We start from the raw sequence: 27438 nt of genomic DNA on the forward strand, positions 1-27438 counted from the left end.
AGCTGTGAAATGCAGCAGGACTGCTCTCTGCCAGAGATGGACAGCTGGAGAACCAAAGAGCCTTTTAAAGGGCCAGTACATAAATTTTTATTTGCAGCCACTTATCCTGGGCTCTGGAAAAGGTGGGGGGAAAGTGGGCTAGGGATGCCTGAGGAGAGACAGGGGAAGAGGCTTTGGGGAGAAAACTGAAAGAGTAGCCAGTGGGATCCTGTTGCTGACTCCTCCCCCATATAGCAGCAGCCATCTTTCTCAGGCAGACCACTCTCCTGAGAGGCAACAGTGTGACAGAACACAATAGCCCCACCCCAGGAGGGACTATGCTCTGGCCTGACAGTGCTAAAATCTACCTACTGAGTACAGAATGGCAGGCACAGATAGTAGATCCCTGGCTAAAGGGGGTGCAGAGTTGTCTAGGGACACTTGAGGAGAGACTGGGGAAGGAGTCTTTGGGAGAAAACTGAAAGAGTAGCTGGCAGGATCCCAATTCTGACTCTCCCCCAATATAGCAGCAGCCATCTCACTCAGGCAGAGACCACTCCCCTGAGCAGCAACAGCATGAGAGGATCCAATTACCCTGCCCCGAGGAGGGACTTTGCCCTGCCCTGAGCTGTCTAAGTTGGCCTACTGAGTGCAGAGTGACTACATTAACAGCTGAAGAAGACAGTCACAGACAGTAGATTCCTGGAAGTCTTGGACAGACTGCTTAAAGTCAGACAAGGTCAACATCTGACATCATCAGAGGCAGATCCAGAAAGAAAAAAACAGAAGTCTCCTACCATAGAAGTTCATACCACAAAGTCAGGAAGTCAAGACAGATCAACTTAAGCAGCAGAACCAAAAGAGAAGAGCCTCACAAATAATGGGAAGAGAAAGAAACACCCCTCAATCAAAGAAAAAGGAGGAATCCCCAGAAAGAGAATTACATAAAATAGAGGCAAGTAAATTATCAGATATTGAGTTCAAAACAATGGTTCTAAGGGAGCTCAGTGAGCTCAGAGAGAATTACAAAAAGCTACAGGGAAACTATGAGGAACTTACTGCAAACTATATCAGCATAAAAAAGGACATAGAAACTATCAATAAGAGGCAAGAAGAAATGAAGAATACAATTTCAGGAGTAGGAATCAAAAGGAGGCTAGATGAAGCAGCAGATCGAATCAGTTGAGTTGGAGGACAAGATAGAAAAAAGCTCCCAGAAAGAGCAAGAAACTAAAAAAAAGACCAAAAAGAATAAAGAGGCATTGAGGGAAATGCAGGACAACCTGAAACATAATAATATCCATATAACAGGGATACCAGAAAAAGAAGAAGAGAAGCAAGGGATAGAAAACCTGTTTGAAAAAGTCATGATGGAAAACTTCCCTAATTGGAGGACAGAAAAAGTCACACAAGTCCAGGAAGCACAGAGGGTCCCATTCAAGTGGAACGCAATGAGGCCCACTCCAAGACACATCATCATTAAAATGGCAAATATCAAAGACAAACAGAGAATCCTTAAGGCAGCAAGGGAGAAAGAGGTAGTAACATACAAGGGAGCCCCAGTAGGCTAGCAGCTGAGTTCTCAGTAGAAAACACTACAAGACAGAAGGGAATGGCAAGAAATATACCAAGGAATGAAAAGCAAAGGCCTACAACTGAGACTGCTCTACCCAGCAATGTTCTCACTTAAAATGGAAGGGGAAATAAGGAGTTTCCCAGACAAAAGAATGCTAAAAGAATATACCTCCACCAAACCAGCATTGCAAAATATGCTAAAGTGGCTGTGTTAAGAAGATGAAGAAAAAGTCTATGAATACCCAGTTATTTTCACAGTCACCAATACTCGATATTACCAATATTTTCAATACTTATTCATCTGAGTGTGACAATGATGTGTTGTTTTAATTGTTATTTTATATTTGTTGAAACTAAACCTGTTTTTGTATATTTCTTGCCTATTTCTATTATTTTTTTTAAAAAGCTTTAAATGACTTTTTGGTATTCTTTATCCACTTTTTTATTAAATGTTTGTGGATTTTTCCCCCTAAGAAAACCTTTTAACCCTTTTTAAGATGTGTTGTATACACTTCCCCATTCTATTACTTGTCCAACTTTTTTATATGTATATTACTATATAGTTAAATGTTTAATATAGTCATATTGTTAATATTTACTTTATAGCTTCTGAGTTTGAATATTTTACCTCAGGTCATGAAAAGTATTAGTTTTATTTTCTTCTAAAACTCCTTAGATTCTACATATTGATTTTTAACTCACCTGAATATTTCTTGTATAATGTGTGAAATAGGCTTTATATTTGTTTTATTTCAAGTAATAGTGGTCCATGCACCTTATTTGTTGAATAAGCTTATTTTCCCAATTGGTTTGAAATATCAATTAATCATATATTACATTGTTGGACAGATATATATGTTTGTTTCTAGAAGGCTCATTTTATTTCATTGATCTACTTGATTTTTTCCTGTGCTGGTGTCATGTTGTTCTAATTGTTAAGATTTTATAATGGATTTAAATTTTTAAATATTTTATCATGGATTTTGACATTTAAGTAAATAAATAAAATCTCTATTAAAAAAAAGAAAGAAGGAACTCCTAGCTTTTGCAACAACGTGGATGGAACTGGAGAATATTATGCTAAGGGAAATAAGCCAGTCAGTGAAAGACAAATACCATATGATCTCAGCTATAAGTGGACTCTATTCAACAAAATAAACTAACAAACAAAATAAACCACAGGCATGGCAACATGGAGCAGACTGAAAGTGACCAGAGGGGACGGGGAAGGAGGACAATGGTGGAAAGAAGGGGAAGGGACTAGACATAGAACATGTCTGAATGACTCATGGACATGGACAACAGAGTGGGAGTGGATGTGGGAGATGGGGGCAGGATGGAATGAGCAGAGGAGGGCAAAGGAGGAAAAATTGAGACAAATGTAATAGAATAAACATGATTTAAAAATAAAAAAAATTAAAAAAAGATATGCATGGATTTTCAACTGCATGGGGTTGGTGCCCCTATCTCCTTCCTTTTTTAAGTGTCAATTGTACATATCACCACTGAAGTGTTCACTTAAACATAGTTAAGATGGTGTTGGAAGCAACCTAAGTGCCCATCAGTAGATGAGTGGATCAAAAAACTATGGTACATTTACACAATGGAATACTACGCAGCAGAAAGAAAGAATGAAAGAGCTACTACCCTTCGCAACAGCATGGGTGGAACTAGAGAGCATTATGCTAAGTGAAATAAGCCAGGGAGCAAAAAAAAAAAAACAACTATATGATCTCACCTATAAGTGGAACCTAACCAACAAAACAAACATGCAAGGAAAATATAACCAGCAACATGAAAGAAAAAAGAAACCAACAGAATCAACAGGGAAGGCGGGGGGGTCAGGGAAAGGGGAGGGAAGGGTCAAGTCAAGGAACATGTAAAGAACCCATGGACAAAGCGAAAGTGGGGAAGGATTGAGGGAGGGAGGTGGGGGAGGGGGAAAGTCGTGGCAGGAAGTTGGAGACAAATGTATTTGAACAGTAAAAGAAAATGGTTAGGATGGTGAATTTTATATTATTTTTTTACCACAATTTTTTTAAAACTATGATGAAAACCATAGTATAGTGTCACAACATGTATATTAACATTAATGTCACTCAAATATTTATTGACCAATCTTTCTCAGATTTCCCCAGTTTTACCTGTAGGAATGTGTGTGTATAAAATTAAAGTTTTAACAACTTCTGTCAAAAAAAGGACAAAAGGGAGAATGGATCTAAGGGGACAGTTAGGACATTGTAACACTTTCTTCCTTTATTCCTTATATATTTGTGTGCCCACCCCAAGTGGCTGGTGCCAGGCAATGAGGATACAATAGGGAATGTGACACAGTACCTGCCCTTGTGGAGTTGTGAAGACAGGCAATTACAATTCAATGTGATGAGTGAACTGCAACAAAGTGCAAAAGCTGTGGAATCAAACATAAGGATTACTCATCCCAGACTTGGGAGAGGAGTATGGTCAGGGACTGCTTTTTGGACAAAGTACTCTCTAAACTGTGACAAGAGAGAAAAGCAAGAATTTGCCAGGTAAAGAAAGGCAAGGGCATTCCAGGCAAATGTCTGGAAGCAAGAAAGTATATGATGCCTTCTGGAGAACTTGAAACAGTTCAACATCATGAGAATTTAGAGTGAGATGGAGTGTAATGAGACATGTCACTACAGACAGGATCATGAAAGGGCTCTTGTCTGTTATGGAGTTTACCAATTCTTTGGGGCAGTGGCTGTGTCCACCTTAGGAAGTTGTTGCCCTTAACTGTACATCAAGCAGCATACCATAAACTTGACATTCATTATCACAAATTATCCTCAATATAATCCACTGATGTAACTGCTATCTTCTTCAATTTACAGATGAGGAAACTGAAGATAATCACATTAATGTAGCCTTCCCAAGATCACAAAGCAACTTGTAAATAACAGAGGTAGGGTATGAACCCAAAATTTTCAGATTGTAAACCCCATGCTAGTAACCACTACATAACAGTAATGACAAGACTGGTTTCAAGCTTAGCAGCTCTAGAATCAGACAGCTAGAGTTTGGATCCTGATTCCAACTCTATTAGCTGTGTGATCTTGGGCAAATTACACCTTGAGCTTCAAAAAACATTTTTTTTCAGTGTGATAAGTGCAATTGAGGAAAATATAGAGGCTGTGGGATCTTAATTTTTCAACTTCGTAAAAATGAGGATGATAATGACAATAGCTGAAATATAATATATATTCTAAAATTATTAGCAATTACTATAAGTATTTTATATTTCTTCCCAATCTAAGTATCATCCCAAAGAAAAGCTGCTATAAATAGAAAGGCAAAACAGGATGGATGAATGTAAGTTTTATAGGTTTCCAGAAAAACACTACTCTTCATAGAGTGTTGGGGGAGTTGGTGCCATCACTAACTTACTGATCAATCACTTGGGATCTATGTTTAATCTCTCATAGATTGGTCTACCAATATCTAAGCAACTGAAACCACAAGGTTACAGTGAGGATCAAGGGAGATAATGACTACCAAGGTAGTATAAAAGTGTAAAGCGCAGTACACATGCTTCATATTATTAGTCAAAGGTCATATGAATCCAGTCATTTGATATGTTTTAGTGAAATGTCTACTATATGCTGAGCACTGTGCTGGGCTATGAAGGCTCTTAAATTGTAGGTGAACTATTATGCACTTAATAATAATCAGTCCCCCTAATGATTATTAATCTAATGAATGGATCAGAAGAATGTCTTCTCTGATCCATTCTATTCAATGTTGGGTTGGCAGTTCTAACTAGGGATACTAAGCAAAAGTAAAAAAACAAAACAGGCATCTGGATTGGAAAGGAAGAAATAAAACTACCACACTTTTCTGTGTGTAATGTGTACTTTTTGCCCAAATTTTTGAGGGAAAAATAAGGATGCACATTATACATGGGTAGTACCTGAAATACCTTGTTATCTGTTCTTCTGTTTTGTAATTATTTGTTACATAAAATTTCTTGTACCATAACGTGAAGTTCAAAAATAAATACTAAAATTCCTTTATAATACAAAAAAGACAGGCATCTAAGCATAAATAATGAATAATTGAATTAAAAAATGAAAATGAAAGATTTTTTCCCCTGAAAATTTTGGCCAAAAACGTGGGTGCATATTATACACGGCAAAATACATTATATCTATTTGTAGATGACATGACTTTGTATATAGAAAATCCTAATGAATGAAAAGAAGAAGAAGAAGAAGAAGAAGAATGGGAGGAAGAAGGAGAGGGGGAGGGGGAGAATCAGCAGCTATTAGAGCTCTGGCTGGGTGGCTCAGTTGGTTGGAGTATCGTCCTATATACCAAAAGGTTGTGGGTTCCATTTCCAAGTCAGGGCATATACCTAGGTTGCAGATTCAATCCCCAGTCAGGGTCCATGAGGGAGGCAACTGATCGATGTTTCTCCTCACATGGATGTTTCTCTCTCACATGGATGTTTCTCTTTCTCTCTTTTTCTCTCTCCCTTCCTCTCTCTAAAATCAGTAAGCTTATCAGTAAGAATTTTTTAAAAAGAAAGCTATTAGAGCTAATAAACAAATCCAGCAAGGTTGCTGAATACAGCATCAGATCGACATACAAAAATTAGATGTTTCCATAAACTAACAATTAATAATCCAAAAATTAAATTAAAAAATAATTTCATTTCTAATTGCATCAAAAAAGAATAAAATTAAGGAATAAAATTAACAAAGGACAAGAATCGTACTCTGAAAACAACAAAACATTGTTGAAAGCAATTAATGAAGACCTATATAAATGGAATGAACATCCTATGTTCACAGATTGGAAGACTTAATATTGTTAAGATGACAATACTCTCCAAATTGATCTACAGATTCAATACAATCCCTATAAGAATTCCAGCTTCTCTTCTTACACAAATGAAGCTGATCTTAACATTGACATGGAAAAATAACAGACCCAAAATAGCAAAAACAGTCTTGAAAAAGAAAAAAGTAAGAAGGCTCACATTCCCCAATTTCAAAACTCATTACAAAATAGTAATCAAGACCATGTAGTACTAGCATAAGGATAAACATATATATCAATGGAATTGAAATAAATCCTTATATCTAAAGTCAGTTGATCTTTGATAAGGGTGTCAAGACATTTCAATGGAGAAAGAATAGTCTTTCCAACAATTGGTGCTAGGAAAACTGGATATTTGTATGTCAAATAATGAATTTATATTATTATCTTATGTCATATACAAAAAACTCAAAATGGATCAAAGATCTAAATGTAATAACTAAAACTATGGAACTTGTAAAAGAAAACAAAGTGGCATATTTTTGTGACCTTGAATTTAGCAAAGATTTCTTAAATGTGATATCTAAAGCACAAACAAAGAAAAAAATGGATAAAATTAATTTCATCAAAACTAAAAGCTTTGTGCTTCAAAGAATACTGTAAGAAAGTGAAAAGACAATTTAATAACTGGGAGAAATACTTGAAATCATATACCCAATAAGGATCTAGCATCCAGAATATAAAAACACAGTTCAGAAATAAAGAGACAAATAACAATAAAAAATCAGCAAAAGATTTTAAAACATTTCTCCAAAGAAGACATACAAATAGCCAACAATCAAATGAAAAGATGCTCAGCATCATTATCCATTAGGGAAATACAAATCAAAACCACACTGAGAAACCACTTCACACACACTAAATGGATATAATTTAAAAAAAAAACAGAAACTTATTGTACAAACATTGGTGACGATGTGGAAAAATCAGAACCCTCATACACTGCTGGTGGTAATATAAAGTGGCTCAGTCAGATTGGAAGTCTAACAATTCCCAAAGACGTTAAACTGAGAGTTAACATACGACCCAGTGGTTCCACTTCCAGGTATTTACTCAGGAGAATTGAAAAAAACGTGTTCACACAAATGCCTGTACCTTGATGTGCAGAGCAGCATTATTCCTAGTAGTCAAAAAGTGGAAATTTTCAAATATCCATCAATGAATGAATGGATAAACAAAGTGTAATATGCCCATAAAATAGACTATTATTCAGTCATTAAAAAGAATGAAGCACTGCTACATATTACAACATGGATGAACCACGAATACATTAAGCTAAGTGAAAGAGACCAGACACACGAGGCTATATATTATATGGCTCCATTTATATGAAATGTCCAGAATAGGCAACTCTACACACAGAGAAAGTTGATTAATGGTTGCCAGGGGCTGGGGAAGAAAAATTGTCATGGGTACAAAATTTCCTTCTAGGGGATGAAAATGTTCTGAATTAGTGGTGATGACTGAACAACCCTATGAACATGCTTAAAACATTGACTTGGAAAATTTAAAAGGATGAATTCTAGAGTATGTGATATAGAATCTCAAGTTTTCACTTTTTAAATAAAAAAAAATTTAGAACAGTTTAGAATTGCAGAAAAAGTATGTAGTTTGTATAGAGGCCCCATATACCCTACACCAAATGTCCCTTACATTAACTTCTTACACTATTGTGGTACTGTGTTACAATCAATGAACCAGTATTGATACGTAATTTTTATTAATAAAGTCCAAACTTTATTCACACATTCTTAGTTTTCACCTAATGTCCATTTTCTGTTCTAGTTTTCCATCCAGGATCCTATATGACATGTAGTTGTCATGTTTCATTAAGTTCCTCTTGCCTGGGATACTGTTTAGATTTTTCTTGTTTTTGATGACCGTAACAGTTTGGAGGAGTTACTGGTGGAGCATTTTGTAGAATGCCCTTCAGTTAGGGTTTGTCTGATGTTTTTCTCATGATTAGGCTTGGGTTATGTGTTTTTGAAAGAAAGATCACAAAGATAAAATGTCATCATCACATCATATCAAGGGTACATACTATCAAAAAGACTTGTCACTACTGATGTTGATCTTGATCACCTAGCCAAGGTAGTGTTGCTCCACTCTAATTACTCTCTTCCTTCCCCCTCCATACTGTACTCCCAGACAGAAAGTTGCCTTGTGCAGCTGACACTTCAGCGGGGAGTTATGCTCCCCTCCTTGAGGATGGCATGTCTTCATGAATTATTTGGAATTCCTTTGCATGGGAGATTTGTTCATTCTCTCCCATTTATTTACTTAGTCATTTATTTCTATCAGTATGGACTCATGGGTATTTCATTTTTCCAGCTTTATTTAGATATAATTGGCATATAAAATTTTGTAAGTTTAAAGTATAAAATGTGATGATTTATATATTAAAAAATAATTACCACAAAAGGGTTAATTAACACTTTCCATCACCTCATATAATTGCTACTTCTTTTTTGTGGTTAGAAAATTTAAGGTTTACTTTCATGAATATGATAGAGTACTTACTGTTAACTATAATCACCATGCTGTATATTAGATCCTCAGAACTTACTCATCTTTTAACTGGAAATTGTATCCTTTGTCCAACATCTCCTCATTTCCAACCACCCATCCTTCAGGTCCTGCAACCACAATTATTCTACTCTGTGTCTATAATTTTGGCTTTTTCAGATTTTACATGTAAGTGATATCAAACAGTATCTGTCTCCCTTTGTCTGACTTATCTCACTTAGCTTGATGCCCTCAAGATATATCATTTTGTCACAAATGCAAGATGTTCTTTTTTTCTCATGGTTGAATTATATAGTTTATATAAATGATGTTGTCCATATCTTGGGTATTGTAAATAATGCTATAACAAACATGGGAGTGCATCTATCTCTTCAAGATCCTTATTTCATTTACTTTGGATATATACTCAGAAGAGGGATAGCTGGATCATATAGTAGTTATATTAACTTTGTGAGGAATTTCCATACAGTTTCATATACTGGCTGTTCCAATTTACATGTACACCCAACACTACACAAGGGTTCACTTTTCTCCATACCATTGCCAACAACTTGCTATTTTTTGTCTTTTTGATAATAGCCATTATAACAGGTGTCAGGTGATGTCTTATCGTGGTTTTGATTTGCATTTACCCTATGATTAGTGATGTGACCATCTTTTCATGTACCTGTTGGCCATCTGCATATCTTGTTTAGAAAAATGTCTATTTCAGTCCTCTGCCCATTTTAAAATTGGGTCAGGTTTTCTTTCTTTTTTCTATTTATTTCCTATTTTAGGTGTTTCTTTTATGTTTTGGATATTAACCCCTTATTAGACATATGGTTTACAAATATTTTCTCCCATCCCATAAGTTGCCTTTTCATTTTTCGATTTCTTTTGCCATGCAGAATCATTTTTGTTTGATGTGGACCCACTTATGTATTTTTGCTTTTGTTGCTTGTACTTTTTTAAAAAAAAAAGATTTTATTTATTTATTTTTAGAAAGGGGGGAAGGGAGGAAGAAAGAGAGGGAGAGAAACATCAATGCGTGGTTGCCTCTCACATACCCCTTACTGGGGATCTGGCCTGCAACTCAGACATGCCCTGACTGGGAATAGAACTGGTGACCCTTTGGTTCATAGGCCAGCACTCAATCCACTGAGCCACACCAGCCAGGGCTATTGCTTGTACTTTTGATGCCATATCCAAAAATATCATTGCTAAGACAAATGTCAAAGAGTTTTTTCTATTTTTTCTTCTAGGAGTTTTATAGTTGCAGCTTTATATTTAACTTCATTTGAAGTTGAATTTCATAAGTAGTAAAATAGAGGTCCAATTTTATTCTTCTGCATGTGATTGGCCTGTCTAACAATAGATACCAAGAAGTACAATGCCAATTACCATATTATATAATAAATGGTGGAATAAGAAAAAGCCCCATAGTATATTGCAGTAGAAATGATCATTTCTCCCAACTACTATTCTTTTTCTTAAAAAAACTACTTGGTCCAAAGTCATGCAGAGAAGTGACTTCAGGTGCCATATATTCATCCATCTCCTAGGACACAGCTGGCTGGAGCAAGGGTGACCTCTGACCCAAACTGGATCAATTCAGGAGTTCACGAAAGAGATTCTGAGGCTGAGAAGGTTAGCTGTGGGAGCTATATATGGGGTGTGGGACTGAGGGAGCTGAGGTTAACTACAGACCCCAGCAGGGAAACATGAGATCAAGCTCCTGCAGATCTTGGGAGATGCTTGATAAGGTTCTGCTGCCTTTGAAGCCTGGCTGTAGGCATTCCTTGGGAGAATATTTTGGAGTCATGGCTCTCAAATATTAATGTGCAGAAGAACAACCTGGGCAGCTTGTTTATGTGCTTATTCCTCAGACTCCTAATAGAGCAGGTGTGAGCACCATGCCGGAATGGGTGCTTATCACCAGCACCCCACTGATGCTGGTATAAGTTGACTGTGGGTTATAGTCTGAGAAACACTGCCCTATACCCACTTGTTTGTTTTTAACTTAACCCTCTTTAAGGTGGGGCTCTGGTTCTCCGAATCAAAAAGCTCAAATTAAGGCAGTGCGTGTTGTCCAATTAGGGAAGTCAAAGAAAGATAGAGGCCAAAGTGAGATGTGTGCCTTTAGGGATAAGTGGGAATTAGTCAAGCTAAATGTGTGTGTGTGTGTGTGTGTGTTGGGGGGAGGGGTGCAGGAATGCTGCCCAATAATCAGGAAACCCTCTTTTGAAAAAGTTATCCCTTACTGGGGTTTTGACTGCCATCTCTATTTTCCCTACCTAGACCCGTTTTCTCTCTGGCTAGCTTCTCTGACACTTCTAGAGTCAAAACCCAGCATTTAAAAGAGTGTTTAATGTGTAAGCCTACAGGGGATGACCTTTGGGCTCTCTGCCCCTCAGTGTAGAAAATGCCAAGGTTCATTTCACATGGCATCTCAGAGCATCCCCATGGGACTGAAAGTCAGTGGCCTACCAGGGGTGGTCTGTATTCTTACACCTTGTTGACACAATCCCTGCTCCTGCTCCTGATCCCTGAGATTTCCTCCCAAAATACACCATAGGCCAGGTGCCTGTTTCCAGCTCTGCTGAAGGGGAAACTCAAGCTAAGAAAGGCAGACAGCAATAATCACAAAAGGGAAGAATTAAAGTCAGAATATTAGATACATTTATTTATTCTTCCTCTTCTGATCTGAAAAGTAAATGGGGCTTGTTCAGCCTCTAACACTCACTTTTCGGACTTTGTTTTAGATGTTGCCATGAGGATAGCCTTAGTCTTGTCTGGAGTAAAGCCCACATTTTGTCCCGGGGATAAAGGTCAGATTAAGGTTCTGTGAGTGCAGGTTGATGGAGACACTAGATGAAGATGCTGCTGGGTCTATGAAAGCCAGATCCATCTTACACCAATGACATCATTCTCTCAGTGAGGGGACCCTCACTTTCAGGGGATGCCCCCCACACCTGGGGTCTTGCCAGGCCCTGTGCTTGAGGAAGGCACTTTGATTTCTGCCTCTGAGGAGACCCTCAGTGGGATCATGACACTGTAAACTTCCTGGCCATCCCATCATTAGTGTTTGAGCTGGCCTCTTGGCCTGCAAAATCCCTGCCTTCTCCTCTCTATATCTTTGTTAGCTGGCTTGCTCCAAGCATGTTTTCCCTTCCTTCCAAGCCACCATCATCATTTCCTTTAGCACAGTTGCAGTTTCTTAGCTAACCTGCTGCTTTTATTCCACTTTCCCATCTAGTAAATACCCCATGTGACTTTTGTAAAAATTATGAATCAAGTCATGTTACCTGTTTACAAATCCATTGTTGCTTCCCACTGTAAATAGAATAAAATACAAACCCCCAAACACAGTCAACAAGCCATGACTCCAAAAGATTCTCCCAAAGAATGCCTACAGCCAGGCTTCAAAGGCAGCAGAACCTTATCAAGCATCTCCCAAGATCTGCAGGAGCTTGATCTCTTGTTTCCCTGCTGGGGAATCTCCATGATGTAATTTTGCCTCACCACTCCCTGCCCTGCTCACTCTGTTCTAGTTACATTGGCTCATTTTCTACTCTTTAAAACCTACTGAGCACTTTCCTACTTCCAGCATTTGCACCAGCCAAACCCTCTCCCTGGCGATGCTCACCCCCAAGTATTCAAATGGCAGGTGCTTTCTCAGCCTTCCAGCCCAGCTGAAAGAGACTCCAAAGACAGATTTTCCTCCACAGCTAACCCATTTTAAGACTCTCTCCCCAAGTTACACTCTCTCCACTATTAATCCTAGAGGTCCCTTACAAAATTACTAGGCACTCAATAAGTGTTTCCTGAATGAATAAACCCTCCAGCAAATTGTGAAATTTGCATGTTTAGGGGTGCTTTAGTTTCTTCACTTATTCTAAGCCATTGTCTGAAATAGACTCTTTGGCTGCAAGAGGCCTTAGAGTCAAAAGTTGTCATTTTAGAAATTTGTATTTATACTAATTAGGGTAAGTAATGCTAATGTCTATAAAAGTCAACCCCCAAACTTCAGTGGCTTAACACATTCGAGGTTGCTTTCTCATGTGTCAGGATCCAGTGCAGGCCAGCTGTGGGGAGGAGGGGACTTCTGACTCATGAAGCTGTTTGGGGGTGCCAGGCTCCTGCCTTCTAGTGAGTCTGCTGACCATAGGACCATGGAGTTGGGCTCTGGGTCTTCTGCACCCAGAAGGCAAATGAGGGGAGATTAAGTTGGGGAAGCAGTAGAGGCAGTTTTTATGGGTCAGGAATGGAAACAGCATTTAACACCTGAGCATTTAACAGCACTTCACTGGCCAGAACCCAGCCTCCCCTGCTCCCCATCCCAGTACTCCAGCAGGAGAGGCTGAGCAATGCTGGTTAGCTGTGTACCACCCAGGAGCTAAAAGAAGTGGGGCTTGGTGAACACACTCATTTGATACCTGGCCCTTCCATCAGCCTGCAGATGACACTGTTTATAAATATTGGGCTGGGCTCATCCCCCTCAAGTGCCTGTTTCCATGCTGAGGCACCACTGCTGGAGAGAAATGCCCTGAGATAGAAGTGTTGCATTGCCATCCCAGCCAACACCCATACTGGCAGAGCCCTGTCAAAAGCCAGCTCAGAAAGAGTGTGCTCAATGCAGCTTGCAGCCTTGTACCCTGGTCCCAGAGCAGAGGACAGCAGGATGGGTCTGCCGGTGAGAATCAAGAGATGAATAGCCAGCAGAGTTGAGCTTATTGATTCAACAGAGATAACCAAGAGGCTGCAACCTCAGGTGAATTCAGGTTATTTTTCTAAAGCTTTTGCAAGGACCCTCCCTCTGAAGGAACAATCCTCAGGAATCTATTCACATTTTCAGTAAAACAGAAAACAAGAAGCTTACTGTATTTGGAAAAAAATGTTCTAACTGTCTGGAAAGGCCATAAAATAACAAATCAAAAAATTAAAGAACAGTAAGCGCCACAATGTTCAGTCCTGTTCCAGCACAAGGGAGGAGAGGAGAGCAAGTAGAATGCACTTCCTTCAGTGGGGACAATGCAAAACGGAAATGCACCACTCTGGCTCTGATTCCTTTGGGTGAGCTTGGTTATATGACCTCAACAGATCCAAAGCAGCCTGGGAAATGCAGTCCCTACCTGGCAGCCAAATGCCCAGAGAAAACCCAAACAGCTGGGGGTTATTATTAAAAGAAGGAATGAAAATGGATATTAGGGGACAAAAAGCAGTCTCTGCTCCAATCCTGGACTGTGTCACATGAAGAAAGGAATAATCTGGTCTCTCTGGTTCAGAGGTAGAAATGGGTACTGTCCCACCAAGACCACACAAAAGGACAAGTTAGTTCCCATAATACGGGGGATGAGAATGGAAGCAGGATCCTAAAAGTACAACCATTGTCAACTGCTGTTTTCTTTGCAATTACATTCCAGGAGAAAGGGGCCTTAATTGGCAGGAGGGAACAGGTTGTTTTTTTCCTATGAAAAACCAAATAAAAGTTCCTGCTAATCATATCATTCTGGCTACATTTATCCTTCCCTGTGGTTGGCTCACAGTCGTTTTTCAAACTCTCCTTCCTTAGGGCACACAGGTGGTAAATGGGTTTCTGGACAGGGAGAAGGTATCTGGGTATCTGGCGCCAAAGCACCCACTCTGGCCCCACCTCAGGATCCACATCCAAGGTGGCAGATATGTGATGACCTCAGATGGATAAAGCCACCACTCAAACAGCCTAAAGTGGACCCATGCAGGCTGACCTCATTTAGGCTTTGATATTGGTGTCTGGGAACAATTATAGGTCAAGACTCAGGTAAAGCTTTCCAAAGTCCTCTCAGTGTTATTTATCTAGTGCTAGAAGATCCACCATAAATGGTAACCCGAGGCTTGCCCTGCACACACTGTCTCCAACTCTAACGCCCACTATGGTTGGTGCTGTTGATCCACCTTCCGCTGCCTTCTCTTATCACCCAGGGCACACCAGTCTGCTCTGATGGCCACAGATACACCCTCCTGACCAGGCTCCCTCAGGCTGACAATCATGCTCTCCAAGCACAGCATATAAGGCAACATTGGGAATTATGAGTTCACCTCTCTGAAGGCGCTCTCAATGACTCTCAGGAGTTCCCTGGCCCCTCAGATGGGATTGTCGCATGGTGCTGCATGAAGCTGCAGGTAGCACCAGGCTGGCTCTTGAATTTCTCAAGGGGAGGGAGCTCTTCCAGCCCACTGTGGAGGTTGGATTGATAACACACTCGATTTTCACTACCTGCCATTCTTTGTCTCACTTCCTTACTTCACTCCTTGTGTTTCCTGTACATCCCAAAGAAGCAGTCCACCTCAGCATATGCTTCTGGAGGAACCCAAGTAAGATCACCGCCTGAGAAGTGAGAGAGTGTCACCACCGGGCGAGCAAACTGGCACAGGCTCTGAATCAGCCTGACTCAGGTCTGATTCTGGCTTTGTCGCTTACCAGCTAAGTGCTGGGAGAATCATTTGACATTTTGGTGTCTCAGTTTCCTCATCTATGAAATGGGGCCAATTATAGCCACTTTGCAGGGAGGTAAAATTTTAAATGAAGCCATTTCTCTAATGTCTGTAGCAATGACCCAAGTACATAGCAGGCACTCAAAAGTAAATTCCCATTTCTTCTAATCTCCAATTCATGAATGAGGAAACTTAGTTCAGAAAGATTTTCTGATCTGTACAATGTTATAAATGTCATTGAGTGACAGATACTACACAAACACCTTTCTGGTTCAAAATCTATTTATAACTTTTTCATTGAACCTCACATATTGATCCCAGGGTCTAAATTACCTAGTTTGATACACAAAATCATTTTAAACTTCAAGTTCCCAGCCATTCCTCTCACATTGTGTGCTCAGACAACACATCCAGTTTCTGATTCTCAGAGAGTGTCACATCCTGGTGCCATTCACACCCTTTGCTATTTATGTTCTCCATCCTGGGGTGGGTCACTCTCTCGTCATCTGGCTGTGACAGTCTTCTAATTTGGGTACAAAGATTCTCACAAGTTCATCTCTGATTAAAACACAATGTCACTAAAAGACGAACACCCAGATTAGGCACCCGGGGCAGAGCCAATGTACATGTCAGTGTTTTATGTTTGAATAGAGGTGAGGCACCTTTTCCAGTTTCTGTGTTCATCCCTGGGAAGAGCACTCAGAGCTTCACATTGGGGTGCAGTTCTGCAGAGCACTGGTTGTGCAAAGGCCATGAGTGGGATGAGGCCTAGAACATTTCCCAATGCATCTCCTTAACTCACAGTGTCATGTCACCCTACAGCCAGCCAAGCTAAAACAGCAGCAAAGAGAGGCACAGATAAAAAAGGAATATCGAAGTCATTCTGTGAAACTTACTCAGAATTTACTCAGAATAATTAGAAATCTAGAAAGAAGCTATTTTATTTCAGCATACACTTATGTATTACATTATAAAAATAAAATTTTACTGTGAAGTATATATAAATTATATATATGTATATATGTGTATACATGTACACGTGTGTGTGTGCACATGTGTGTATGACATAACCTTTCAGGGGCTGGACTGGGAAAAGTCTTATGTGCAAACTGCATGTAGCCTGGGACTTTCCCAGGTTTAGTGCTGAGTCTTCTGTGCAAGGAAATTTCTTAGCCAAAAGCAAACATAGATGGTTGGTCACCCTCTTAGAAAACAAATTTGACCACCAAATTCCTCCTTAAAATACAAATCTCCTCAGGGAGGTTAAAACAACCCAACACAATCTGGGGATTTGGATTGCTCCTCACAAAATATCCCACTAAAATAGTTCCATTGCAAGAATCCATAAGGATATTCTATTGAAATCACAAATTCAGACACCTTCAGGGGCAAGGCTTTCATAAGTGAAGAAGGTCATTGGCACAAAATCTTTCCATCTATTCTTTACTTACACAAGGAAATACACCCCACTCTTCCCAAAACCCATTCAGTCCTTGACCTTCTCTCTCTTGATAGACTTGGGATGTCTATCTCTACCCGAGAAGGTTGGCCCAAGCCTGATGAAAACATGGGCAGTTCTCACTTGGCCTCAGTGGTAGGGCTATGATTTTCTTCATCTGATTTCCTCCAGTAGCCAACCTGGGACAAAGGTTCAAGTGTAAGTTGTGTATCATCTCAGGGAACACAAGCAGGGAAGTGAGGAATGAGACAAGAAAGGAAAAGCCACCAAAAAGAGTGTCCCATGAAGTCAACTTTCACCATGGGTGATTGGAGTTCAACCCCACAGGGAATCTCTGAGAAATGGTACAGAATCTACACCTTAGTTATCCCACCAGATGGGCAAGACAGCTGAGGCATCCGTATGCTAACCCCCTGATCACTGGCCCGGGTGGTATTACTTCCCAACACTGCCCACCTACCACTTCCACAGTCAGAGGAAGTCCACAGACAGACAAATACAGGTGCTGGCTTGCTAAGGGAAGCTGTGGTGGCTTGCCTGACAAGGTAGGGACACCAGCAGCATCTGCTACAGCGTCACATATGGTGCTTGGGGCCACCATGGCTCAGCACTAGTCAACTGTCACAGGCAGGAATACAGAAAGTGTTGCTTGAATTTCTGGCTTTTTAACCAAAAGCAGGAATCCAGAATTTTTGTGGCATCTCCTGACTTGTAATTGCTGATGATTAGTTCAAATATTTAGAAAACACTCTAGGTCTGTAAGGCAAACTTCAGCCTCTGAGCCATCAGCTTACATCCACTAATCTAAGTGGACCTCCATATTTCACAGATGGGAAAACAAGGCCCTAGGGGGTGTTGCCTAAGGACAGACTGCAAGGTAGAGGCCATCTGGGGTCTAGAACCCAGTTCCCCATAACTCCCAGGCCAGGGGTGTCCTAACCCCCTCATCCCTCACACCACCCCTCCATCCACAACAGACAGGAGATTTGTCACTGCCCTACATGTCACTCGAAACAAAGGAAGTCTTCCCCTCTTTCCATCAGTGCATTACAATATTTGGTTTCACTAGAAATTGGATTTGTTATGATTCTTAATTTCACAAGAAAGTTACCTCATGCTCATTTTGTCCTGGGCACCCTTCTAAGTACTTTACAAATAATTCTTTTAATTCTCAAAGCAATCCTATGATGTAAGGACTATTATTTCCCTAATCTTAAAAGCAGAAACCTGAGGCACAGAGAGGTTATGATACTTGCTTAAATTAGAATAGTTAATAGCGGGGGTAGGAGATCAACCTGGGCAGTTATTTTCAGAGCCCATGGAAGTAACCACTACAAACATTGCCTCTGAAATATCTTCTTAGGCTTTTTAAATACTCTGATTTTTTCCCCCATTAACGGGAGTTAGCAAACTACATTCTGGTGGGACAACTCCTGCCCACTACTTGTTTTTAAAAATGAAGTATTACTGGAATACAGCCTCACCCATTACTTTATATATTAATCTATGGCTATTCTTACCCTGAAAAGTCAGAGTTGGGTAGCTGTAACATAAAGACAAATATATCAGTATCTGGCTCTTGACAGAAAAAAAGTGTTGCTCCTTATATTATAGACTCGCCAGGCATTCCTTGGCTTGCAGGTTTCCTGATAATGCTGCTTAATCATAATGCAGAAAATCTTATAATCCCTATGTAATACCTTAGGATAGTCAGGGAGGAATTCATGTTAGACTTCCAGAAACTGCAACTGTGCAGAAAACCTGCAACTGTGTGGGAACCTAGGATTCAGCAAAAGTATACTCAGAACCCCACTCAAGGAAAAAGATACCAAAAAATGCCCCATAAAAGAGGTGCATTGGACCCTAATCTTGGGCCCTTACCAGGGTGAAGGTTTTTAAAGCAAGGGGATAGACAGAAATACCCAGAGGAGAAAGAGAGTAGAAGGCAGCTCCTGTAATAGCTATCAACAGGCATCTTGCAACTGGAGACCAGGGTTAAAATCCCAGCTCTACTACTAACTTCTTAAATCTCAATTTTCTTACCTGTAAAAAGGAAAAATAACCTCATGTGGGGGGAGCAAGGCAGATTAATCAAGATTTTAATGCATATGAAGTCCTTAGCACCCTGCCTGGTAACTTCTCAGAGGAGCCCGGTTACTAGGAATAACAGTAACTACAAAAGAATAAATATCTGTGATTATTTATACAGAAACACTCAACTCCATACAATTCAGCTGTCAAAGGGTAACAGGATGATGGCAAGAAACAAAAAATGATGTTTATCATCACAAGCCCAAGTCAAGGAAAGATCTAACCGCATTTATATGCTCCATGTAAAAAAGTAAGCAAGCATGTGCTATGTTTGCTTTAAAGATAGGTGTAGCAAAAAAATAATGTGAGTAGACAGAAGTAAGCTTTAAACACCTGGAAAAAAATCACTTCAGTGAAATAAATTACTTATTCTTTGACAATGCTATATAAATGAAACTGTATACGGAGTGGAAAAAAATGTTTGCATTGTGTACTCTGAAAGAAGACAAAGTTACATTTGCCCCTAATTATTATAGTTAAACTGTTTATTGAATATCATGAACACATCCTGACAAACTGTCATTTTTTTAAATACCCTTTATCTTCATCATTTTCACAGCTTTTCTCTGAGATCTAAAAAGGACTAAGATTGTTGTCCAATGTGCTTTTGCCAGTGCTACTGTGCTCAGAGCCGGAAAGTACAATGAGAACCGCTCATAATGGGAACTATTTAAAAAAACAGAATCATTGCAAATATGATTTCTTACTCTTAATTTGTTTGAATCAAACTTTAACCTCTAATAATTGGACACTCCATTCTTTTAGACAGTGAAAGCACAGCCGGATTGAGAGCATGGAGGTATATAAAATAGCACACTTGTTTTCTTCTCTTAAAGATACAAATTGAATTAATTTAACACAATTGGAGCAAATTACCATTATATGTCCTTAGTTTAAGGTCCCATTGGGATAGGGCTCTGTGTTTCCAGTTGCAGGGCATGTGGTTTTCATTACTTATTCAGGATCCTGCATTTCCACTGCAATCAGTTCACTTGTGATGGCTTCAAATATCCTTATCTTTCCTGATTTGTCAAAAGCACTACATTATCCTTATGTGTTCACATTTGTATAAATACTGATTTGTCAAAGAGGCTACACTACCCTAATGTCTTCATATTTGTGTAAATACTGAAAGGTTAACTTACACCAAATTTCTACTGCACAGCAAAAAATTTTACTAAAATGTTCACCCAACACACTACTGATAAGGAAGCCCCTTTCAATGCATTTATTTATCTAAGTCTTCTTTTTAAAGTTAAAATGGGAATAGTGTAACTGGTGTAGATTGAATGCACGTGCACACTTCATGTTGTTCACAGTGTTAAGGTTTGCGGCAGAAGGAACCTCAAGTGTTACCAACCACGTAACAGCTCTAGAGAGCTAATAAACATGGCTCAAGTGAATCTGCTGCAGAGATCAGCCTTTCTGCTAGCCCTCTCTCCCCAGCTCCTCCTTCACTGGGCAAAATCAGGCAGAATATTCAACGTGGTTGAAACCAGGCCAGATCCGGCTCTGTGATCTGTGCATCTGTAAGCCTCCTGGTCAGGACACATATGGTTCCCTGATCTTTTGCAATGACCAAATTGATGGGATGGGCTCAGGCAGGTGCAAAAAGGGAAGCCTAAAAATAATCCTCAGGCTGGATCCATGGTCGCATCCACCACAATGCTGTTGGCTGTTATCAGCCCAGCTGGATGATGGATGCTGCTATCCCAGAAAGACCTTTTGAATCTGAAGGGGCTGTGATGGGCCCCATGCTGTGGCAGAGGTGTAATTATTTCCAGCAGTTGTCTGTCTAGGCTTCTTGGTCATTTCCAAAGTAGGAGAGAATCAAGATGGTGGAAGAGTGAGTGTAAGTCACACTGACCTCCTCTCAGGGCCAACCTGGAATTACAACTAAATTGTGGAGATATCACCTGAAACAAAAAACTGAACAAGAGCGAGAGAGGAGCCTTGTAACCTCGGAGACAGAAGAATCGACTTTAGTGCAATCTAACTGGTAAGGAGTGCGGTACAGACTTGAGAAGGAAGCCGGGGCGCCCATGGGTGGCAGCATCAGAAGGATATTGAAATGGCCAGTTTGATCTCCCTGAGAAGAGCAGGGTCTAAACCAAAAGCAGGGATCTCTAGCCCATAGCATCAGAGCCCAAAAAGTACACAGAAAACAGCCAGCTGCGAAAAGCGGCAGGGTTGTTCTCTGCCAGACACAGGCGGCTAGAGACACAAAGAAGTGTTTAAAGGGCCAACAAATACATTTTTATTTGCAGTCACTCACCCCAGTCTCTGGCAAAGGCCTGGGAAGAGTGGGCTAGAGATGCCTGAGGAGAGACTGGGGAAGGAGGCTTGGGGAGAGAAGGGAGAGAGCAGCCAGTGGGATCCCAGTGCGGACTCCTCCCTCATATGGCAGCTGGGTGAGAGGACGCAATAACCCCAACCCCAGGAGGGACTCCATCCTGCCGTGAGCTGTCTAAGGTGGCCTGCTGAGTGCAGAGTGACTAGATTAACATCTGAAGGAGACAGCCACAGACAGTAGATTACTGGAAGTCTTGAACACACTGCCTAAGGTCAGACAGGGTCAACATCTGACATCATCAGAGGCAGATCCAGAAAGTAAAAACAACTGTCTCCAACCATAGAAGTTCACACTACAAAGTCAGGAGATCAAGACAGATCAACTTAAGAAGCAGAAGCAAAAGGGAAGAGTCTCACAAATAATGGGAAGACAAAGAAATATGCCCCACTCGAAGGGAAAGGAGCGATCCCAGAAAGAGAACTAAATGAAATAGAGGGAAGTAAATTATCAGATATTGAGTCCAAACAACAGTTCTAAGGGAGCTCAATGAACTCAGAGAGAATTACCAAAAACTACAGGGAAACTACGAGGAACTTACTGCAATAGGACATGAAAAAGGACATAGAAACTATCAATAAGAGGCAAGAGGAAATGAAGAGTACAATTTCTGAATTGAAGAACACAGTAGAAGGAATCAAAAGCAGGGTAGATGAAGCTGAGGACTGAATCAGTGAGCTGGAGGACAAGGTAGAAAAAAGCTCCCAGAAAGAGCAAGGAAATGAAAAAAGACCAAAAGGAATGAAGAGGCATTTAGGGAAATGCAGGACAATCCTGAAACCTAATAATATCCATATAATAGGGATACCAGAAGGAAAAGAGGATGAGGAAGGGATAGAGAACCTGTTTGAAAAAGTCATGATGGAAAACTTCCCTCATTGGAGGAGAGAAAAGGTCACACAAGTCCAGGAAGCACAGAGGGTCCCATTCAAGAAGAACCCAATGAAGCCCACTCCAAGACACATCATCATTAAAATGACAAATATCAAAGACAGAGAATCCTAAAGGCAGCAAGGGAGAAACAGGTAGTAACATATAAGGGAGCCCCAATACGGCTAGAAGCTGACTTCTCAACAGAAACCCTGCAAACCAGAAGGTAATGGCAAGAAATATTCCAAGGAATGAAAAGCAAAGGTCTGCAACCAAGACTGCTCTACCCAGCAAGTCTCTCAATTAAAATGGAAGGGGAAATAAAGGGTTTCCCACTCAAAAGAAGGCTAAAAGAATACATCTCCACCAAACCAGCACTGCAAAATATGCTAAAGGGACTGCTTTAAGATGAAGAAAAGTTTCTATGAATACCCAGTTCCTTTCATAGTTGCTGATACTTGATATTACCAATATTTTTAATACTCATTAATCTGATTGTGACAATGATGTTATTTTAATTGTTCCTTTACTATTTGTTGAAACTAAACCTGTTTTAGCATATTTCTTGCCTATTTCTATTATTTTTTTTTTAAGAAAAAGCTTTAAATGACTTTTTGGTCATTTATTGATTAAAGGTTTGTAGAACATTTTTCCCTAAAAAAAAAAACACCCTATAACCATGTTTTAAATGTGTTGCAAATACTTTTCTATTCTATTCCTCGTCCTTTAACTTTTTTACATATGTATATTACTATATAGTTAAAATTTATAACTTCTGGGTTTGAATATTTTACTTCAGGTCATGACAAATATTAGTTCTATTGTCTTCTAAAACTCCTTAAATTCTACATTTTGATTTTTTCACTCACCTGAGTATTTCTTGTATAATGTGTGAAATAGGGCTCTATATTTGTTTTATTTCAAGTAATAGTGGTCTATGCACCTTATTTGTTGAATAAGCCTTACTTTACCCATTGATGTGAAATATCAACTTAATCATATATTATATTGTTAGATATATATGTTTGTCTCTAGAATGCTCATTATATTTCATTGATCTACCTGATTATTTCTGTGCTGATGTCATGTTGGTTTAATTGCTGAGACTTTATAACGGTTTTAAATTTTGTAAATATTTTATAATTAACTTTGACATCTAAAAAAATAAATAAAATCCATCTGCATTTAAGAAAGAAAGAAAGAGAGAGAGAGATGGAACCCCTTCCTTTTGTGACAACATGGATGGAACTGGAGAATATTAAGCTAAGTGAAATAAGCCAGTTGATGAAAGGCAATTACTGTGTGATCTCACCTATAAGTGGACTCTATTTAACAAAATCAACTAATGAACAAAATAAACCACAGGAATGGAAACATGGAGCAGACTGAAAGTGACCAGAGGGGATGGGGAAAGAGGACAATGGTGAAAAGAAGGGGAAGGGACTAGACAAAGAACATGTATGAATGACCCATGGACATGGACAACAGAGTGGGGATTGACTATGGAAATGGGAGTTGGGGGTGGAATGGGTGGAAGAGGGTAAAGGGGTAAAGACTGAGACAACTGTAATAGAATAAACATGATTTATAAATAAAAAAAAGTAAAGTGCCTCCTCATTGCAAGAAAATATTCAATGTTTATTTGGGGGGTATGCATGCAGCAGTTCTGAACTTATTTCTTATGTAAGATCACAATGTCAAAAATTCCAGTCTGTTAATAGTTTATTTGTCAAGGCAGAAAGGAATATCATCAACTTTGGATGTGTGCTCCTCATCTGTTTTCTGGGGGCCAATCCTCATTTAAAATAGTTGAGGCCATGAGAATTTCCTGGGACGCATGCTCTGTGGAGAGTGAGCTAAAGCTTTCAGGTTGTGACTGGCAGGGATGGTGACAAGGAGCACACACTTGGTTCTGTGATTGAATTCTAGACCTATCACTTACTACCTCTGTGATTTTGAGCAAGTCATGCAGCCTTTCCAAACCCTGGTTTGCACATCAGTAAAGTGTGGGATATTATGGGTCTTTGTGGAGACATACTATTATAGGGAAAGCACCTGGAAGTCTCTGGTACTTTGTAGGGGCTCATTTAATGGGGACTATCATTCCCAGATGACATGACTTGTCTTTTGAAGAGGGAAGTTATTATAACTGAATATTACAGACCAATTCTCTGTGCTGGTCAGATCGTTGCTGAAATCTCCATGTTGCACAAGCAGATATTTTTTTTGTGACTTGCACCTTTCCTCCTGCTTGGCAAGCCTGTCTTTGGAATTTTCCATTTGCTGCTCTGAATCTTGCAGGCTGCAATAAAACACCACCCCATCCACCCTGTGGGCCATCCAGCTGTAGTAGCTCCAGGGCACACCTATGCACCTGTACCTGGCCTTTGGCATACACCTTTTCCTGCCATGTCAATTCAAAGCTTTTGACTCCAACTAGTTGAAGCCTCTGGGAGACAGGGAATTAATTGCCTTACAATTTCTTTGCATCTTCCATAGCACCCAGCAATGTCTAAGAATCTGGTAGGTTCTCTGATTCCTTGGCTGGTGAGGTAAGGGGTACAGAGCAGCATCACCTGAGAGCATGTTAAAAATGCAGAATCTCATGCTCCACCCAGACTTGCAGAATCAGAATCTAGTCCCCAAATGATTCAAGGTCACAGAGTTGGAGAAACACTGCTCAGACTTGTCATTAACCTCTTCTCTTCATAGGGTTAGCCATTTTTCAACACCAACCATAACATGTTTACCAAATACTTATATTTTAAATGATTAGGTAGAGGAGGGGCAAGATGGTGAAGGGGTGAGTGGAAGTCACACTGACCTCCTCCCAGGACCAATCTGGATTAACAATTAAACTGTGGAGAAATAACCCAGAACAAACAACTGAACAATAGCAACAGAGAAACCTTATAACCTCTGACAGACAGAAGAATCAGCTTTAGCACAACCTGACTGGTAAGGACTGCAGTAGAGACTCAAGAAGGCTGTCTGGGTGCCTACAGGCAGCAGTGCCAGAGGGAAATTTAAACAGCCAGTTGGGTCCCCATGAGCAGAGTGGGTTCTTAACCTTAAGTGGGGATTCCCAGCCTACAGCACCAGAGCCCAAAAAGTACACAGAAAACAGCCAGCTGCAAAAAGTGGCAGGGTTGCTCTCTGCCAGACACAGGCAGCTGGAGACACAAAGAGCCTTCTAAGGGGCCAATGCAAAATTTTTATTTGCAGCCAATTACCCTGGGCTCTGGCAAAGCAGGGGCAGAAGGGGTTAAAGATGCCTGAGGAGAGGCTGGGGATGGAGGCTTTGGGGAAAGAACTGACAGGATCCCTGTGTTGAGCCATCTCCTGAACAGCAACAGCCATCTAGCTCAAGCAGATCACACCCCTGAATGGCAGCAGCCTTAGAGGAAACAATAGCCCCATCCCAAGGAAGGAATCTGCCCTGGTACTCTGACACTTAAGCCTGACTGCTGAGTATGGAGTGGCAGCTACAGATAGTAGATCCCTGGCAAAGGGTAGAAGGTGGAGACACCTAGAGACCCTTGAGGAAAGACTGGATACAGAGGCTCTCGGGAGAGAACTGAGAGAATAGCAGCTGGGATACCAGTGATGAGTTATCCCCCACACAGCAGCCGTGGTGCTCAGGCAGACCACTCCCCTCTGAGAAGCCTCAGGGGAAACAATAGCCCCAATCCCAGCAAGGATTCTGTGCCACAATGTAGTGCTTAAGCCTGACTTCTGAATGCAGAGAGACTAAATTAGCAACTGAATGAGACAGCCACAGACAGTAGACATCTGGAAGTCTCACACAGACAGTCTAAGGTTACATGGGGTCAACATCTGACATCAGCAGAGGTAGGTCCAGAAAGAAAAAAACAGCGGTAAATACTACAGGCTACTGAGACAAAATCCCTTGTGATCTTCTCCTTGATTGGTGATATTTTCTTTACTACATAGATTTTTAACGTTCATTTTCAGTCCAAAAGTTTGTGCACATTAAGTCATTAGATTTTATACTAATAGTTTATTTCTCTCCCTTCTTACAATAACTTAAATCTCTTTACATCATTATTAAAACTGGTTCACTTGTTGTTGAGAGTGGGAATGCAGGGGGCAGTTATTTTTGTGGGTGTCATTTTGTTTCCTGGGATTTGTGGTTTTACTTTGGCACCACCTTCACAAAAACACACAAGATGTGGTGGTCAGAGTGACCCTCAGTCAAACAGCAGGAGGAAAGGACCCAAACAACAATTAAAACCCAATTATCCAGAGAGCCAGCATAAAGAGCATAAAAGACTTACAAAAAGCATAAAGTTCAGGAGATAAAGGATACTGCACCACTGAATCTCACAGGTCTCCTACCACAGAAGTTCACACCACACACTCTGGAAATCAAAACAGATCAATTTAAGAAGCAGAAGCAAAAAAGAAGAACCTCACAAATAATGGGAAGACAAAGAAACAACCCACAATAGAAAAGAAAGGAGGATCCCCAGAAAGAGTATGAAATGAAATAGAGGCAAGCAAACTATCAGATATTGAGTCCAAACCAATGGTTACAAGGAAGCTCAATGAGCTCAGTGAGCTTGAAGAGCGTTACCAAAAAAATACAGGGCAACCACAAGGAACATACTGCAAACTACATTAGCCTGGAAAAGAATGTAAAAATTATCAATAAGAACCAAGAGGAAATGAAGAATACAGTTTCTGAATTAAAATACACACTAGAAGAAATCAAAAGCAGGCTAGAAGAAGCTAGTAAAAAGCTCCCAGAAAGAGCAAGAAAATGAAAAAAGACCAAAAAGAATGAAGAGGCATTGAGGGAAATGCAGGACAACCTGAAACGTACTATCTGTGTAATAGGGATACCAGAAGGAGAAGAAGATGGGGAAGGGATAGAGAACCTGTTTGAAAAAGTCACGATGGAAAACTTCCCTAACTGGAGGAGAGAAAAAGTCACCCAAGTCCAGGAAGCACAGAGGGTCCCATTCAAGAGGAACCCAAAGAGGCCACTCCAAGACACATTATCATTAAAATGGCAAATATCAAAGAAAAATAGAGTATCCTAAAGGCAGCGATGGAGAAACACGTAGTAACATACAACAGAGCCCCGATACAGCTAGAAGCTGACTTCTCAACAGAAACCCTGCAAGCCAGAAGGGAATGGCAAGAAATATTCCAAGGAATAAAAATCAAAGGCCTGCAATCAATAGTGCTCTTCCCAGCAAGGCTCTCAATTAAAATGGAAGGTGAAATAAAGAGTTTCCCAGAAAAAAGAAGGCTAAAAGAATACACC

Source organism: Pteronotus mesoamericanus, unplaced genomic scaffold (assembly GCF_021234165.1).
Source record: "Pteronotus mesoamericanus isolate MK-2021 breed Mesoamerican mustached bat unplaced genomic scaffold, CSHL_Meso_final scaffold_54, whole genome shotgun sequence".
Taxonomy (NCBI): domain Eukaryota; kingdom Metazoa; phylum Chordata; class Mammalia; order Chiroptera; family Mormoopidae; genus Pteronotus; species Pteronotus mesoamericanus.